Here is a 17,861-nt window from a genome sequence, read left to right as displayed (position 1 = left end):
GTTGAAGAAAAGAGTAACAAAATGTCTGTTTTTCACTCAATATAAGGGAGATCTTCCTAACAATTTAAGCTGTGAATTTCTTATCACTGGAAGTATTAAAGAAAAAGATGGATAACTACAAGTAAGAATGGTTATAACCAGACTGCTCTCTTGGTTGAGAGTTGAACAAAATGTTCTCACCTATCTCTGATTCTAGATTTCAGGGAATCAATTTTTTAAAAAAAGGGAAAACTATTAAAAACTTGATTCAGATATGTAAAAATAATGCTAATTATAATTACTTATATATACTATTTATCATATGCAAAATTAATATTACACATTTATGTCAGATTTATGTAAGTTTGGTTACTACACTAAACTCTATTCTTTCAAGCTCAGCCTTCTATCACTTATATATCACAGTTTTTTGCTCAAAATTTGATAACATTGGAAGGAATATTGCTTAAAATAGGTGGAGTAAGCAATGGAGTAAGTTTAATCACTTAAAGAACCCTGAGGAGCTGCCCATTCCCATGTAATCCCTCCGTATAATTTCTTAAATTACTTAAAATTCCACCATTAAGAAATTCATTCCTTTGGGTCTTAAATAGTGAAGGATAGGTTTTTTTGGAGGGTAAGAGTTAGGTTTTGGGGAGATATTGGGAACTATATCTATGATTTCATCAGTGTAAGGAACTTCCTGGTGTGAAAAAACCCTCCTTGGTATATGACTTAAAATCTTAAATGGTTATATAATAGGGTATTGAGAGTTTAAGTTAGCTGTCCAAAGTCACACAGATGAGGACTTAAACTCAAGCCTTTCCTAGTCCAAGGACAGTTCCCCCCCACCCAGTCTCCTATAGCCTGATGCTCTTGAGAGGCATTTATTAGCTCATGGATTAACTTCTAAGGAAAAGTAGTAGGAGGTTGAAGAGATACCTTCACTGGTTGAGGAAGATACTACAGGGAGAGGACAAGGGGCATAAAAAGGTGAAGTCAATAGTACAATTTATTCCATTACTATTCCTAGGCCTGACCCAAATGTCTCCAGTGAAGGTAATGCTTTCCACATGAGAATTTTAAGTAAACATGAACAATTAATCTTAAATGCTTTCCATTCATCCCCAGATTATTCATAGCATCAGAGTCAACATAACTAAATTTAAAGGGAAGTGGAAGAGTAAATAATGATGTAGGAACAATGGAAAATGGACCAACTGGTGGAGTGTTATTATTTTTTTAAAACTTAAGTACGTGGCAGTAAGACAAATTCAACAGTTTGGCTGTGTGATATAATGGAAAGAATGCTAGACTACAAGTGTCAGTACACCTACAAAATTTTGATGTTGACATTCAACAGCTGGGTGACCATGATCAACTTACTTCAGAGTTTCATCATTTATAGAGTGAGGAGAAAAATAAGATTTGTGCTATCTTGGGAAAAGTGCTTTGTAAACCTTAATACACAAATATAAATTAACATTGTGAATCATTAGGTTTTTCTGACAATGGACTATGTTTTAACAGTTTTCTTAGTTTGATTTGGTGGGACAATTTTGTACTGATAGAAATGGATGGTTATCTTTTTCAGATACCTTGCTTAGATCGTATTTATAATTTAGCTATTTTCCAAAGTCAGTAACATTTTCTGCATGAAGTTTTTTTTTTTTTACCACACTCACTCCCAACCAAGACCTTCACCTACAAAATGATATTGCATTGATTTTGTACATCGCAAGAGGCCACGTGGCATAGTTGAATGGGTGAACCTAGAGGCCAGGAAGGGCTTACCTATGATACATCTTGGTTGTATGACTGGGACTAGTAACTCATGGTTAATCAATGGTAGTGTTAGGGCTAGTATCCAATCCTCAAGTCTATTGGTTCCTTTTCACTAGATGGCAGTGCCATCCCTAGCATTATTCTCTAATGGTTAATCAATGGTAGTGTTAGGGCTAGTATCCAATCCTCAAGTCTATTGGTTCCTTTTCACTAGATGGCAGTGCCATCCCTAGCATTATTCTCTAATGAAAGCAAGATGGCATAGGAGGAGTGCTAGATTGGGAGGCAGAAAGAACTGACCACTTCACTTTTATTAGATTCAATTTCCTTATCTATAAATTAAGGGTAATAATAGTTCCTACCTCATAAGGATGTTGCAAAGATCAAGTGAAGTAATATATATATACATATATATATATATATATATATATATACACACATATATATATAAAATGCTTTACAAATCTCAGTCCAAGAAAACAATTTATACAATAACAACACTATAAAAACAAACTTTTTTGAAAGATTTAAGAACTTTTCTCAATGCAGTGATAAACTATCATTTCAGTAGAATCAAAATAAAGACTGCTGCTCCTGCTCCCTGACTTAGGATTGAGGGACTAAATATATAAAATGAGACATGCATTTTTGCTCACTGCTTATGCATATCTATTACAAAGGTTTTCTTTTTCTTTTGAGTATGGGATGGAGAAAGAAATGAGAGTCTAAAGAATTGTAAATTGGAAAAATAATTTCAAAAAGTGCTACATAAATTTTAATTAGTATTATTATTAAACTTTATGCAAGGTTTTCTAAATTAATATAAAATTTCCCTCTGTGTGTCTGTAAGAGTTCAGAAATGCAAAGAGAATGTCAAACTTTTTTCTTGCTAAAAACCCTTTTGGAGAAGAAACATTTCTTCATTTCTGCACATAATATCTTCACATTTACTATCAGCTGACTTTTGCAAGACAACTCTTTCACAGAAGTCTATTAATCTATCAACAACAAACTAATGAGTATAGATAATACTTTGTTATCTTAAGCAGGAATCATCAATGTGTTTTTCTTCTCAAGCTCATAGGCATGTCAAATCATCTTGCATGTCTTCCTTTTTTAGAGTTTCCTTTAAAGTATGTCTCACTAGCTAGCCAGACCAGTTTGATTGTTGCTCTCTGGTTCTGCCACAACTCTATGGATAGGATTAGAACCAGAGATTTAGAGCTAGAAGGGAACTTAGAGACCTTATGTTTCAATTCCAAATATCTCCCCAATAAGGAAATTGAAACCCATAGAATGGAAGAGACTTTCCCAAAATCATTCAGGAAGGAAGCAAATGGCAAAATTTGCTTTTGTACCTAGATCTACTACCCCCAGACACATTACGTTTATGTAATGTCTTCATGTCTTATTCTCTCTTCTCTTTTTCTTGGTATGTGTCTGTCTGTCTCTGTCTTTCTGTGTGTCTGTTTCCTTCGCTCTCCCTATGTCTTCCTCTCTCCCTTCTCCTTTTTCCCTCCCTCTCTCTCTGCTTCACTATATATATATATGTGTGTGTATATATATATATATATATTATATACACACATGTTATACATATGAAGCTGAATCAAGATGACTGAATCAGAGTGACTGGAGATTCATAACTGATTCATATCTAGTCACTGGACCCAAATGACTGGAGGAGACAGTGAGGCTGGTGATTTAGTGTAAGCACAGCCTCACTCAAATCCAAGTCACATGCTTGTCAATGTATCTCTTCCCCCATATCACTGTTTTTTTCAAGTAAAAAGGACAAATATCATCATCATGTATAAATATACATATAATATGTATGAATATGTGCTTATATAAAAACATACTCATATTTCAAGTTATATTAGAAAGTCATTAGTCTATTTCCTTTAAAAATCATAGTTGATTTGTGTTTCTTTTTAAGTTGAAGATGTATGAGAGATTGGAAAGTTCTATAGTTTTCCTATTAATTCTGAGGAGAGACAGCATGATATAGCTGAGACATGACTTACTTTGGAGGTCAGGAAGAGTTTTACCTTTCTAATTCCAAAGGAAGGACATTTAGCCCAAGGAATTTGGGGACTTGGAAAACAGATTTCAGAATACATAGAAAAAGGAAATGATAGATTCACTTTGGGGAACACCAAATAATATAATTTGGCTAAAACTTATGTGAAAGGAATTAATAACAAAGCAGGAAAGGTAGACTGAAGCAAGAACTATGGAACCTTGGCATTCCAAACTAGACTCAAGTCAGTACTGACTAGATTCAAGTCAATAGGGAGTCCTTCAAAATTTTGGAAGGGTGTGGGTCAGATCTGCACTTTCTTGGAAAAGATTCATTTGATGGTAATGATAAGAATGTATTGGAGATGGAAGACTAGAATCAAGAAGAGTTAGAATACCAGGAAGACCAGTTAAGATAAAATAGTTCAGAGGAAAGGTGATGGAGACTGAGGTAAGGTGGTAGCCAAATGAATGGAAAAACAGGATGGATACAAAAAAGGGTTGTAAAGATGGAATTAATTGAACTTGGTAAATCAGAGTGACTATCATTCAGTGATTTTTCCAAACTATCTTTTTTGTCTTTAAGCCTCCAATTTCACTACTTCCTCTCAGCAGAAGACTATGCTTCCTCCTATTCTAATGAGACAATGAAAGCCAACTGCCACTAACTTCCTCTCTTCCCATATTATAAACATCAAAACTCTTAAGTATCAAGCACCTATTTTCTCACCCTTTGTTCAAATATCTGAACAAAAAAATGGTGCTTCACCTTTCAAAGGCCAACTCATCTATTTGGTTCCTTAATCTTATCTTTCTATTCTCTCTAGGGATCTTTATTGCCCCCCCTCCACCTTTGACTCCTCCTTTCTCTCTCCTCTTCAAAAAAAGAAGAGGTATAAAACTTAAAGTAACTTGACCAGAACCATAGTTATAAAGAAGAGGCAAGATAAGACCTTGATCTCTCCTGGTTCTGAGTCAGAAAACTTTCTCCAATCCCAGACTATCTCCTAGTTAAGGTCCGAACACCACATTTTAGGAATGATGGTGTTTAGCTGGAGTATTTCCAGAAGAGAATGATTATATATCAAGGGATGCTCATAGCATATGGATTCATTTGAAGAAAAATGAAGCAGAAAAGATTTAGGGATGACTCGATGAGAATCTTCTCTTACTTGAGAAGGTATGTGAAAAAATGTTTTGGTTTGTTCTATTTGGCCAGAAGAGAATGGAACTGGGAGCAATATCTTTCAGTGAAGTGATTTTTGCTCCAAGTAAGGAAAATCTTATAAGAACCTTTCACTGAGGCTACAGATGTTAGGAACCTAGCCAGTTGCTGGCATCCTTGGGGCATACAGATTTAGGAATCTTCAAATAACTCTCAGAATAGTTTAGTTTTGGGACTGGGTTTAAATCTCCTCCCCCCAACCAATTGAGGAAGAATAACTTTTCTATTCTGAATCTAAATTTACTCTCCAGGGTTGGACATTTCTTTTTTCTTCTAGGTATTGGTCTACAATCTCATTGGATGACCTTAGTTCTTTTCTCTGTCTTCTCCATTTACTATACAGACCATATTCTCCTGTGGGGCGTAACCTTGGCAAAGACATCTCTGATTTCAGTCCTTTAACCAAAGAGGCCCTACCTGACTAAGAGGTTATCTCTAAGGGTAGGGGAAAATAGAGGAAATAGTCCATCATCATAATTAAATCCTCCTCAAAACCACTAATTAGAACCCATTTTCAAAGCACAGAAGTTGATAAAGACTTTAGATATGCTGCCTATTCTGTCTTCATAATTTAATGCCTTTATTATATGCTTTAGGATCATAGATTTAGAGATCTCTCTCATCTTACAGGTGAGGAAACCATGACCAAGAAGTTAAAGTGACTTAACCAAGTTGGTACAAGTAGTTAGCCTTGGAAGTTAAACATATATACATACATACATATATATGTATATGTATGTATATATATACATACATATATATGTATATGTATGTATATATATACATATATATCAACTATATCTATATCAACTTATCCTTCCCTTGCCCCAAATAAATAATTTCTTCAGTTTAGAGAGAAATACAAAGACCATTTCATCTAACCCCCTCATTTTAACAACTGAGGAAACTGAGGCTCAAAGCAAGCAAATGACTTACCGGAAGTAGTACTGATGGTAAAAAAAAATGTGTGTATGTGTGTATGTGTGTATATATTAATAATTAGTGGAACTTTTTCTCCAAACATTCTAGAGCAGATTACCCTAGAGATGCAAGAGAAGTTACATGGCTTCCACACAAAGAACTGTTTTGTCAAAAATCCCAAAGGGTCACAAAGGAATCTCCTGACGGAAAGCAGCTAGGTGGTTAGAGTACCAGCCCTGGACCTGAGTTCAAATCCAGCCTCAGATACTTAATAATTTGCCTAGCTGTGTGACTTTAGGCAAGATACTCTTAACCTTATTGCCTCAAATAAATAAAATTTTAAAAAAAAGAATCTCCTGATGAATAGGGTAGACACAATGGAAACTATGGCTAGAGAGATGAAGGGCTCATTTTGTAAAGTTCTACTTGATTGCCCTAATTTTAAACTCACACAATTACTTAGCAAACTCTAGTTTTATGCAATAAATCAGTAAAACCCAGGTTCAAGTTCTGACTCTTGGTGTCCTTGTGCGAGTCACTCTGTACCTCAGCAACTTCCAAATGAGGGATTGAGGGAGACAATCTCTAAGGTCTCCTCTATTTCTAAATCCTATGACTCCATGCTCTATTAAAAAATATCCTTGATGAGCAGCTAGGTGGCGTAGTGGATAGAGCACCGGCCTTGGAGTCAGGAGTACCTAGGTTCAAATCCGGTCTCAGACACTTAATAATTACCTAGCTGTGTGGCCTTGGGCAAGTCACTTAACCCCATTTGCCTTGCAAAAACCTAAAAAAATAAAAATATAAAAATCCTTGAAATATAGCAAGTTTAAGGCATAATTTACACTTTAATCAAACATCATGATTTAGATTTAATCATTTTGTCTTGTCTCAAGATTGTTGAAAGCAAACACTGACTCACCCTTTAGTCCTTATGTAGTAGATTATATCAGACCATCAATATGTATGGTATGAAGAGGAGACTATAGAGAGGGAGAGAGGTTGCCACTTTGTCTGCCAATGTCTAACATTTTACTAATCGTACAGTCTGGGCTCATGCTTAAATTCCCCCAATTGCCCATTTTCTTGGGGATGTTTAAAGCTCTTTTCTTCAGGGTCAGAGCTGAATAGTTCTCTGGAGCTGTGTTCTCTGGGGTATAAATAATTTCTTTACTGATGTGAGTATTTACATCATTCCTCACCAAAACTCTGTGTTCCACTGATTTGAGAGCCCAACAATGAAAGACCAAGAACACAGAACCTCAGAGGAAGTAAGGAGTCAATATCTCAGGAACTTAGTCTGAAAAGCAGATAAAATTAATTTTGGAAATGACAAAGCCCCTAATCTTCTCCTAACATGAATTGTTTAGATAGTAAAGCAATTATTCATTCTAGCTATGAGAATATCCAAGACCCTGATATAATCTAACACAAATGTGGACAGTTAATGTCTGTCCCTTTATTTTCCAAGAAAAACAAAACATCAGAGAGGTGATACCATGACAAGCTCATTGAATTGTATTTGAGTTGAGGGATTATTGTGCTAAATCATCAGTTTCACTTTCTCCTCTAGAGACGTTTTGGTCCAGTGGTCAGGACGACTGGAGATGGCCCTGGATTCGAGGAAATCAGTTAAGTGACTTACCCAAGGTCACACAGCTAGTAAGAGTCAAGTTTCTGAGGCTAGATTTGAACTCCTGTCCTTCTTACTCCAAGGCCAGTGGATGGCAGAATAGATAGCCTGCTAAGCCTGAAGTGAAGAAGACTTCTCTTTAAGAATTCAAATCTAGCCTCAGACACTTACTAGCTATATGACTCTGGGAATGTCACATAACCCTCTTTCCCTCAATTTCTCATCTTTAAAGTGAACTGGAGAAGGAAGTAGAAAACCAATCCTGTATATTTGTCAAGAAAACCCCAAAATGAGTCACAAAGAGTCAGAAACAACTGAAATAACTTAGCAACAACAAAATTACTTATTGGAACCTCATATCAATATCATTCTGGGATCGAGTTGTTTGAGAGAGTGCATTAGGTCCTTCAGAGACACAAGAAACTTGAATATGTTTCAACATATTCTGAATGGGACATGACTTAAACTGTTGATATTTATTTTCCCCTAGAATATATTGTATTAGCATGCATTAAATATTGAATTACAAAATTAATTTTAGTAATATACCTAGCAGAGAGAGGGGGACAGTTGAGAATATACTCCATTTTTAAAAATCTAAAACTTCGATTTGCAATATTTCCATTATATATCATTTCAAATATATTTTGCTTTGGATATGTTCTTTGCATTAATTTGTAGGTTCTAACTTGTAGACATTACAACCATTTAAATTTTAGTGACTAGGAATATTTAAACTAATAATAATTGTTTCATATTACAAATACATATACACATCTAAGAACTGTGGGAGAAAGTCTAGATCAAGCTTCTTTGTTGATCTAGTGATTGTTTTCTATTTGGAGTTTCGCATATAAGAACTTGAGTCTATCTTTACTTCTTCATTCATGACCCGGATTTCTGTCAATCATTTTAGCTGACCACAGTTCCTTCCACAATTATGTGAGCAACTATGTTGGTCTTAATGGATTCAGTCTCCACGGAAAACTCCCTATGTCTACCACAAATGACAAGACTTCTTACTTTTACAGACATTATTGGGGTCAAGTTCTATTTTTTTATTTACTTCTAAATTTAATATCTCAATTCAAGAAAGAAAAAACATGAAAAAAGGTATAACAGATGATATCTCAGGGACAGATATTCAGTCACAGGAAAGATCCCAAGAAGACTATACAATTGGGAATTTTAAAAAAGAAACAGAGGAGGGATCCAAAGGAAACAAAAAATAGTCCAAGAAAGTTTCTTTTGTATGGGGATGATTTGTACCTACTCTAGTGGCAGGATATCTTTCCTGGAGGGCAGGGCCAAGTGGGAATAAAGGGAAAGAGAGAATGAGGATCTGGAAGGAACTGATGTGTGAATTGTTCTGGCTTAGGAAATAAAAACTGTCCAATGCAGAAATTCGGGGGTGTGGGGGACGGTGCAAGGCTGGGGGAACCAAGGAAGAAGATGGTGGCAGTCTTGAGATAAGAAAAGTGTTCTTCATGTCACTTGAAGAATAAAATGACATGCAAAGAAAGAAGTTTATCTTAAAGAGAGAAATAAATTCACAGAATCAAACATTCCTTTTCTTGAGAAGAATCTTACCAAAGTAACCTATTGTATGACCCTGGTAACTTCTTTTAACTTCAGTTTCCTCTTCTATCAAATAGGAATAATTATAGTCCTTACCTCACATGGTTGTTGTAAGGAGCCAAACAAAAAAAAAACATAAAATACTTTGCAAACCTTAAAGCACTATATAAGATGCTAGTTATTATTATTAAATATACCTAGCTATGTGACCTTGGACAAATCTCTTATTCTTGAGGGACTAAATAATAATTACTGACTTTTTTTCAGTAACAGAAATGCATCACATCATTTAATCCTACCAACAACACTTCAACATGTGTGCCACAAGTATTATTTTTCCATATTTTATAGCTGAGGAAGCCAAGACCCACAGAAGTAAAATAGTTTACTCAGATGAACAATATGTAAGCATTTGATGTAGGATTTGAAACCAGAACTCTTTGGGCTTTGAATTCAACTGTCTTCCTCACTATCCCATTAACTACTAAGGTCTTTTACAACTATCATGTTTTTGGTCCCTATGCCTCTAAGACAAAGGGATACTCATCCCCAGACAGTTATTGACCCATTTTCCACATCCCTTTCCTCTCACTACAAATTTGCCCTTGTTTCTCTGAACTCCGAGTCCTTTCTCAACCTCACCCCACTTGCCTAAAAGCAAAGAACTTTGCAAATGGTTCATTTCTTCATACTATTAAGAGCTTTTGAAATATGCACCTGCTTGATTCTTCAGATTGTGACTCCACATATCATTCATATCAGAGGCAAATTCTCATAATTTTCTCATGAAATAACAAGCACAATTCTCCCTGTTTCATAAGAGTGGGGAGCTAGGAAATTAAAGGGATTGTCCTAAAACATAAATCAAGTCACAGAATCAGAGACCAAGTCTCTTTTTTTCACCCTATCAACTATGCTATATCTTTTTATGATCTCATGACACCATGCTCATTGGGAAGAAAACTATGCCTAAGAAAATCTCAGAGTAAAACTGAAAGGGTTTCACTTTTCTAACCAAATGACTTTCATCTATATCAACTTATCCTTCCCTTGCCCCAAATAAATAATTTATTCAATGTAGGGAAATACAAAGACCATCTCATCTAACCCCCCTCATTTTAACAACTGAGGAAACTGAGGCTCAGAGCAAGCAAATGACTTACCGGAAGTAGCACTGATGGTAAATATGTTGGAGAGCCAAGATCTAAACTTTGGTCTTCTGACTCCAAGTCCCAGGACCCTTTCCACTAGTTACACAAGAAGTAAGGGCTCTTTTTTACATGGCTTCAAAATCACATGAAATGGAAAACATTCAGACTATGAACCAAAGTCTGCCCTAAAAGTAATTTCCCCACTAATTAAAAAGCATGAAAACATGCTATAAAAATATCATCTTCCACAGCCTTCATTCTTTCCCCATTCATAGCAGCTGTTACCAGCATAACAACAGCCATGATATCAAAATAATTGAACTTTACTGGGTTTTCTTTCCTGTCATCTTTTTTTTTTTCCTTTTCTTTCTTTCTTTCTTTCTTTTTTTACCTTATTGTTTTTTCCAGATGAGGTTTACTGCTTGGTCAGTGAGATTGGGGTTGCATCCATCATGAGGAAATATAAAACCTTTGCCTTTTTTGCCCCTCCTCCTTGGAGGCTTTCCGTTTGTGTCTTGGTGATTCAGCCTCTTTAGTCACCTGGAGGAGAGGGACAGAATTTATAAAGAAATCCCTTTGATAACCAATCTGGGTTGCTTCCTGTCATGTAAAAACTCTTACAGCATAGAGATCGATTCCTAGAGAAGCACCTCTTTCTCATTTCCCTTTTAAGTGGCACATGTGGGAAGGTTTCTTAGGCTCAAGTCTGACCTTTTTCAAGAAAATTTCAAAGAAAGGTCTCTTTAAAAATAAAAGTAATTTTACATAGGGGGGGAAAGTGCTTTCCCCTTTCAAATGCCTGTTAGCAGGGCAAATCTCACCCTCAGATTTTCTTGTTCATCCAATGCTGAACCATCCATTTAAATGGTGTTTGGGTAATCCCTGAGCACATCTTAAAAGAACAGGAGAGTGAACTCAAGGAAGGAGCTTAATTTGCGGTTACAGTTTTAATGGCTTGGTGGGGAAAAGCTGCAGACGCCCTCACCCCCGGCAAATCTTGAGCTGAGAGCTGATTCAGGTGGGTGGAGGGAGGGATATGACTATTGGGGTAAAAAGGAAAGAAAGCAAGGAAAAACCTTAACCTACAGAAACTAGAAGCCAAAATTGGGGGAACCCTCAGCTTACTGGAACTGAACAGCCCAGGGCCTCAAAGAGAACCAGAGGAGGACTGGCTTTTGATACACTTCAAAGAAAGGTCTTTAGGGCTGACAAACCCACTCTCCTAGATTGCAGAATCAAGAAATATCTCCTATGTGCCAGTCACTGGCAAAGACTAGCTTAAAATTACAACTGCCACTATCCAGTTGTTGTCCTGAAAAATGAGTGATAGGCATTCACACCCACCCACTCTGAAAAAGAGCCAGACATCTGTTAAGTCTTTCTCTGGTCAGACAAGGTGAATTTTCGAGTGCTGAATCAGCCACACCTGCAGGCTTCACTCACCTAGAAATTTGATACCCATTCATTAAAACAGCTCAGCTGTCTCTTTGTTGACTCCTAGTTTCATCTCCCATAAGCCCAAAGGAAGAAAGGATTGGACCTAGAGAACTTTGGTTTAGCACTTGGTTCCATGCCTGTCTGGTTTGGGGATAAACTTGAAAGAAGAAAGCCTTGTATAGACTTTGGGCACCACCCTTTTATGTCTCCAAATACAGCCCAGGTGAAGAGAATACAGGTCATAAGATTTAAAGTTAATTTCTCAGAGGACACCTAGTTCAAACCTCTCATTTTACAGATAAAGAAACTAAGATATGAGTTTTCAAAGATCATCCAGGCAGCAAATAATGCAATAAGAAACTCTTTAAGATGTAGTCAATTCTAGAGCAGTACTCCTAACAACAAATAAGCTGATTCTCTCTCTCTCTCTCTCTCTCTCTCTCTCTCTCTCGATACAATGGAATGAGCTGAAGGTACCTACATGGCACAGTGCTAGATCTACAGTCAAAAAGTTCTGAGTTCAAATCCAGGTTCAGACATTACTATCTGTGAACCTGAACAGATCACTTTACTTCAGTTCAAATGAGATAATAATTACTCCCTTCTCGTCATTCAAGATGGTGATGATTACTTTCCTCTGATGCTACCTAACTAGACCTTTTTGTAAAATATGGTGTCCACATCGCAACATAAAACTCCAAGGGAGCAAATCGAAGCAGATCATTCTACTGATTCATATTGAATGTTATCTTCTAAGAGCACATTCTAGCAAGTCAGAGCTGTTGCACACAAATCCTAGAAAAATAAGACAATGTAGTTTTATTAAACTGTCAAATGGTGTGGAAACTGGAACTACCACCATTATCAATGTCCAAAGCACTTCTGATGCTATTTCCTCATATACAGTAGACTGTTTCCTGGAGAGTCATGATGATATGGATAAAAGTGTCTTGGAGAGAGTGATCTTTATATCATAGATAGATATTCTGTAACTGGTTCTGTTCAGTTAACCATGTGGTTTGCAGAATTCTCAAATGATTGGAAGTATGGCCAAAACTGGGGGAGGGGGGGCCTTCTAATGATCTGAGATGAATTCAACATTCTTTACTCTGAAACCATTCTTTACTTAATCTTGGTTTGGCTTTTTCACTTTGACAATGAGACAAAATGATGTATGGGGAGAAGATTTTGGCCTCCTTCCCAGAAACTGAGAAGTGATCCCATGAAAACAGGCCTTGGTTCTTTTATCTGTTTATTCTTTTGCATTTTAAGTAAATGGGTTGGAGATTCTAGCCTTGTGACTTTTAAAAAGGTGAGAATGACTCTCCAGAAGACTCCCAGAATCCCAGGGTCCCAGAAGGACTGTGGAGAACAATTCAGCACTGATGCCTCAGGAGCAAAAGGTGGCCTTAAGTTACCTTTAAGACTCATCCTGGTTGGGACTTGAACTCCTCTAACAATCATGATGTTAAGGTATTGAGGGGGAAATGTTTGTTTGTTCTTGTTTGCTATTTCCTTGAAATAAATATCCCTTTTTTAAAAACGAATTTGTGTTAGATGGATAGACCTGGGGCCCTAATCAGTAGGAGGGTTTTCAACTGATGGTGTAGAGATATCCACCAACTCCTGACTCTGGAAAAATAAGATAGAACATAATCTCTACATGCAGATGAATTAAATAGTTTGATACTCAGGAAAAAAAATGTGAAACTAGGTGACCATGTTAATTGAATTTTTAACATATTTGAAAATTATTAAATAGCTCGAATGGGAATGAAAGTTAATGTAACACCTCTTACATCACTCCTCCAAACCTCACTGAAACTAGCATGATGTGGGGCTAGCAATCTCCAGAGAGGTAACTATTACTATTTTCAGGGTTCTAGGGGTAATATTTATCAATCTCAGAAGCCTCCATTGATAAGCTTCCCCTTAACAGTCAGCAAATAGACTCACTCAGTTCTTCAACAATGGCATTTACTCACAGAGCAAGAGTAGTAGATATAGGGGGCAGTTAGGTGATGCAGTGGATAGAGCACTGACCTGAAGTCAGGAGGACCTGAGTTCAAATCCAGCCTCAGACACTTAACACCTAATTAGCTATGTGACCTTGGGCAAGACACATCTCCATAGCCTTGCAAAAACAAACAAAAATAATAGTAGTTATAAAGTGTTCCCCCCAAAAAAACCAAGGATAATTTCCCTCATATGCACACAGAATCAGTGAAAAAAGTAAGTAGTAAAGATGGACTTAAGGTACAGTGAAATTCTCATAGAACAGATGCTCATGGCCAAAGCAACTCACGATCCCAGAAATTTAGGACCTCAAAAATATTTCTTTCTGCAAAGGATCTGCTTAAAATTCATTAAGAGACATAATGTTGATGGATGCATTTCTCCTCTGCCCATCTGAGCTGACTCCTTGAAAGGTATTTCCACAGGTTGAATATCTCACATAAATAGGCTTACTCCTGATAGGGAGCAGTGTTTTAGGCAGATGGGCCACTCTACTGCTGGGATGGATGAGACCAGTCACTAGGTGATTGAACTGCCACAAACCTAGTCTTTGCAGATCTCTCCATGACTGAGAAGTTGATGCCAGAAAGAGAGGGGCAAGCCACCCTGTCCCTGGACATATGCCATTTGGGGGTTTTGCCATTGCATTCCTCTCAGCGCACTGCATCTGTACTGTATAAGCTGACTGCTCTGTTCTTTGGACTCACTCTTGTATGGGCAGATATAGTCTTTCACTGACTTCCACCCTTAGTTCAGCTGTGGGACGTTGTATTCTCCTCAACTGCAAGTGTTTCAATATTTCAGCTGGAGCTTTCTGGTCTCTTTCAGCAACCTCAATCACCTTTAGACTAGTAGCTGCAGAAGTCTTTTTTCTTTTTTACTCCCTTGGAGTCTCAGCTTTAAGATTTGGCACCTCCAGGCAGGAGATGGAAGAGATCTAGTTTCTCCCATTGAATAACCCTGCCTGGTTCAAAGCCAGTTCCCATGGTATGCTCCACCTTGACTTATGGTAATTGGTCTCAATCCAGTTAGTTACACTCCCAGAGTTCTTTTGGAGTCTTATGCAGATGAGTAGATAAAGTTAAAGGTCAGATTACAGTCTGTGCTTTGCTGGTTTTTTTCTTATGAATACGTATTCTAACCTCAGGAGCTTCCTAAGGAATGCTTCTTTTGAATCTAAAGGGCTTTCTCTTTACATGCACTGTCTCTTTTTGCTTTCCTTCCCGGGGCATTCAATTTTATAATAAATATGAACATTTGGTTAGCATGAGTCTTAACCACAGAATCTCAGAGCTGAAAGGAATTCAGAGCCCATCATCCCCCACCAGTTCAAATGGTATCTAAACAAGAATAAGCTCTACAAGTGATCATCCATTCATTTGAATACCTCAAATGAGGGAGATTTCAGCTCTAAAGAGTCAGTCCATTATCCTTTTCAACAGTGCTAATGGTTAGGAAACTTCTATTTATTTTGAGTATGCTTCATAATAAGCAGTTAATACTTGTTGGTTGGTTGGTTGATTTATTATTACATCTTCCCACTGATCTTATTCATTGAATTATACTTTCTCAACTTTGACTATCAATTTATAAACACATAAAGCATCTGGTGGAAGGAGTACAGGGTCAGGAGTCAGGGCATCCAAACCCTGTCACTGGTTCTGTCCATAGTGTAACCCTGAACAAATCACTTTACTCCATAGACTTTTCCCTTAGATAAAATAAGTAAGTTGGAATAGATCTATAAGGTCTCTTCCAGCCTACTACTCTATTCTAAAAAGGAGTGATTGGTCCAAAAACCTTTTACAAGCCTTCAAAGAGGACAATTACCACCACCCCCAATATCTCAAAATGTTACTTCCCTGGATACAAACAACCACACCCTCTTGACAGTAGTGCTTTAACCTTCAACTTTACAGTCTAGTTGACTGGTTTTGTCTGTTCATAAGAGACCCATTATCACCTCCAATTTTTATAAGGGAAAAGGCTGCCAAAGGAAAAAAATAAAGAATTGTCCTGATTGCTCAAATATCTATAAATTACTGCCACTGATGATTAAACTAGTTAAGTTTTTCAAATAACATAGGATATATGGAACCTGTTGCCCATGTCTAAGTTTCCACAGATATAAAATAAAGTTTACCAGATTACATTCCGGCACTCATAGAACAAATGTATATCAGATACAAGACAATTTTCATTTCATCCCACAAAAAGAATACAAAATAAGATAAAGGATCCATAATAATAAAAAAAAATCCTTTACTCTGGTGAATTTTCATTCTATCCTATTCTATAAAAAGTTCAAGCTTTACAATACTATCCTGTTTTTATATTCCCCTCAAAAAGATAAAACACTTGAGTTGCTTGCCAGCTACTTCTACATTCTCACTCTCTATTTGAGTAAAACCTACATAGGTAGGGCGGCTAGGTGGCGCAGTGGATAAAGCACCAGCCTTGGAGTCAGGAGTACCTGGGTTCAAATCCAGTCTCAGACACTTAATAACTACCTAGCTGTGTGGCCTTGGGCAAGCAACTTAACCCCATTTGCCTTGCAAAAGAACCTAAAAAAAAAAATCTACATAGGCTGAGAGCCTTATAATACCAACCCTAAGTGTCTAGTCTCCCTTAGAATGGAAAATGAACTCAATGTCCTTAGAAAGGAAAACATATCTTCCGAAGAACTTTGAGGAGTAATATAGGGCAATGTCAAAATTTTTCCTTCCCTTGCTTAGCTGCTTACTGCTCTTCCAAATTCAAGATCATGTGCTCTGTCTTTGTTCACTTTTTTCTAATTAATATTTGTTTTTCCAACCACATGCAAAGATAGATAGTTTTCAACAATCAGTTTTTGTAAGATTTTGAGCTTCACATTTTTCTTCCTCCCACCTTTCCCTCCCTCCTGCCCCTGACAGAGAGCAATCTAATAGAGGCTATATGTGTATAACTATGTAATACACATTTCCCCTATTAATCTTGTTGGAAAAGAAGAATCATAACAAAAAGGGAAAATACCCTGAGAAGGGAAAAAAACCCGAAACATAAAACAAATCTTAAAATTGGAAATAGAGGAGCGGCTAGGTGGTACAGTAGATAGAGCACTGGCCCTGGAATCAGGAGTACTTGAGTTCAAATCCAGCCTCAGACACTTAACTACCTAGCTGTGTGGCCTTGGACAAGCCACTTAGCCCCATTGCCTTGCAAAAACTAAAAAAAAAAATAAAACTGGAAAGAGTAAGCTTTGGCCTGCATTCAGACTCTATAATTTCTTCTCTGAATGTGAATAGTATTTTCCATCAAAAGTCCTTTAGAATTGTCATTATTATACTGCTGAGACAAATAAGTCCATCATAGTTGATCATACAGTATTACTGTTAATGTATGTTCTTCTGATTCTGCTTACTTCATTCAACATCATTTCATGCAAGTCTTTCCAGTCCTTTCTGAAGTCTGGCTGCTTATCATTTCTTATAGAACAATGGTACTCCATCACAATCACATACCAGACTTTGTTCAGTCATTCCCCAATTGATGTGCATCTCTTCAATTTCCAACTCTTCATTTGACTGTTCCTTCTTAATTCTCCTCCATAAGAGTAGTCTTTTCAGGAACTCTTGTCCCTCCCTCAAAGGGTTATTATTCAGGAACTGCCAGCTATTTGGTTCCTCTCTCCACAACTACCATCACAAAACTTAAATGATTCTACCACTTTCATTTCAAAGTTCAGTAACTTGAGACCCAGACATTCTTCCTACTTGACTACTTTGCTCCTGCCAGCACTTGAGAAGAAAGGTTCAGTTACTTCCTCTCCACAGCTACCACCTCTACTGTGGAAATCGAATGGGTGCTTGGTCCCCTAGGGAGACCCCAACATTGGTACCATCTCTCTTTCTGTATTTTTCAAAGATTATGTATTTCCTTCCAGTCTCTCTCTCTCTCTCTCTCTCTCTCTCTCTCTCTCTCTCTCTCTCTCTCTCTCTCTCTCTCTCTCTCTCCACCCTGCCCCCCTTGCCGGTATTTTGCTTTTAACCACTGCCTCCCACAATCCACCCTCCCTTACCCCAAAAATCTCTTGTCTTCCTCCCTTCCTAATTCCATAGGATAAAGTAGATTT

General features: G+C 37.1%; 1 protein-coding gene across 10 annotated transcripts in view; it reads right to left on the bottom strand.

Annotated features, from left to right (window-relative positions):
- The window catches only part of SERPINB11 (serpin family B member 11), a 60,711-nt gene that overhangs the window by 28,211 nt on the left and 14,639 nt on the right, over nucleotides 1-17,861 (bottom strand). For 3 of the 10 annotated variants that reach the window (XM_074207806.1, XM_074207808.1, XM_074207798.1), the window contains exons 2-3: nucleotides 10,686-10,834; nucleotides 10,307-10,427 (exon numbers count right to left, since the gene is read on the bottom strand). The exons of 1 other annotated variant lie outside the window; for it this stretch is intronic. The gene's annotated coding sequence lies outside the window, so the exon portion shown is untranslated. 6 more of the 10 variants (XM_074207802.1, XM_074207803.1, XM_074207801.1 and 3 more) reach the window with 6 other exon arrangements.

Source organism: Macrotis lagotis, chromosome X, assembly GCF_037893015.1.
Source record: "Macrotis lagotis isolate mMagLag1 chromosome X, bilby.v1.9.chrom.fasta, whole genome shotgun sequence".
NCBI classification, from domain to species: Eukaryota; Metazoa; Chordata; class Mammalia; order Peramelemorphia; family Peramelidae; genus Macrotis; species Macrotis lagotis.
This window is presented reverse-complemented; position numbering and strand designations above follow the sequence as displayed.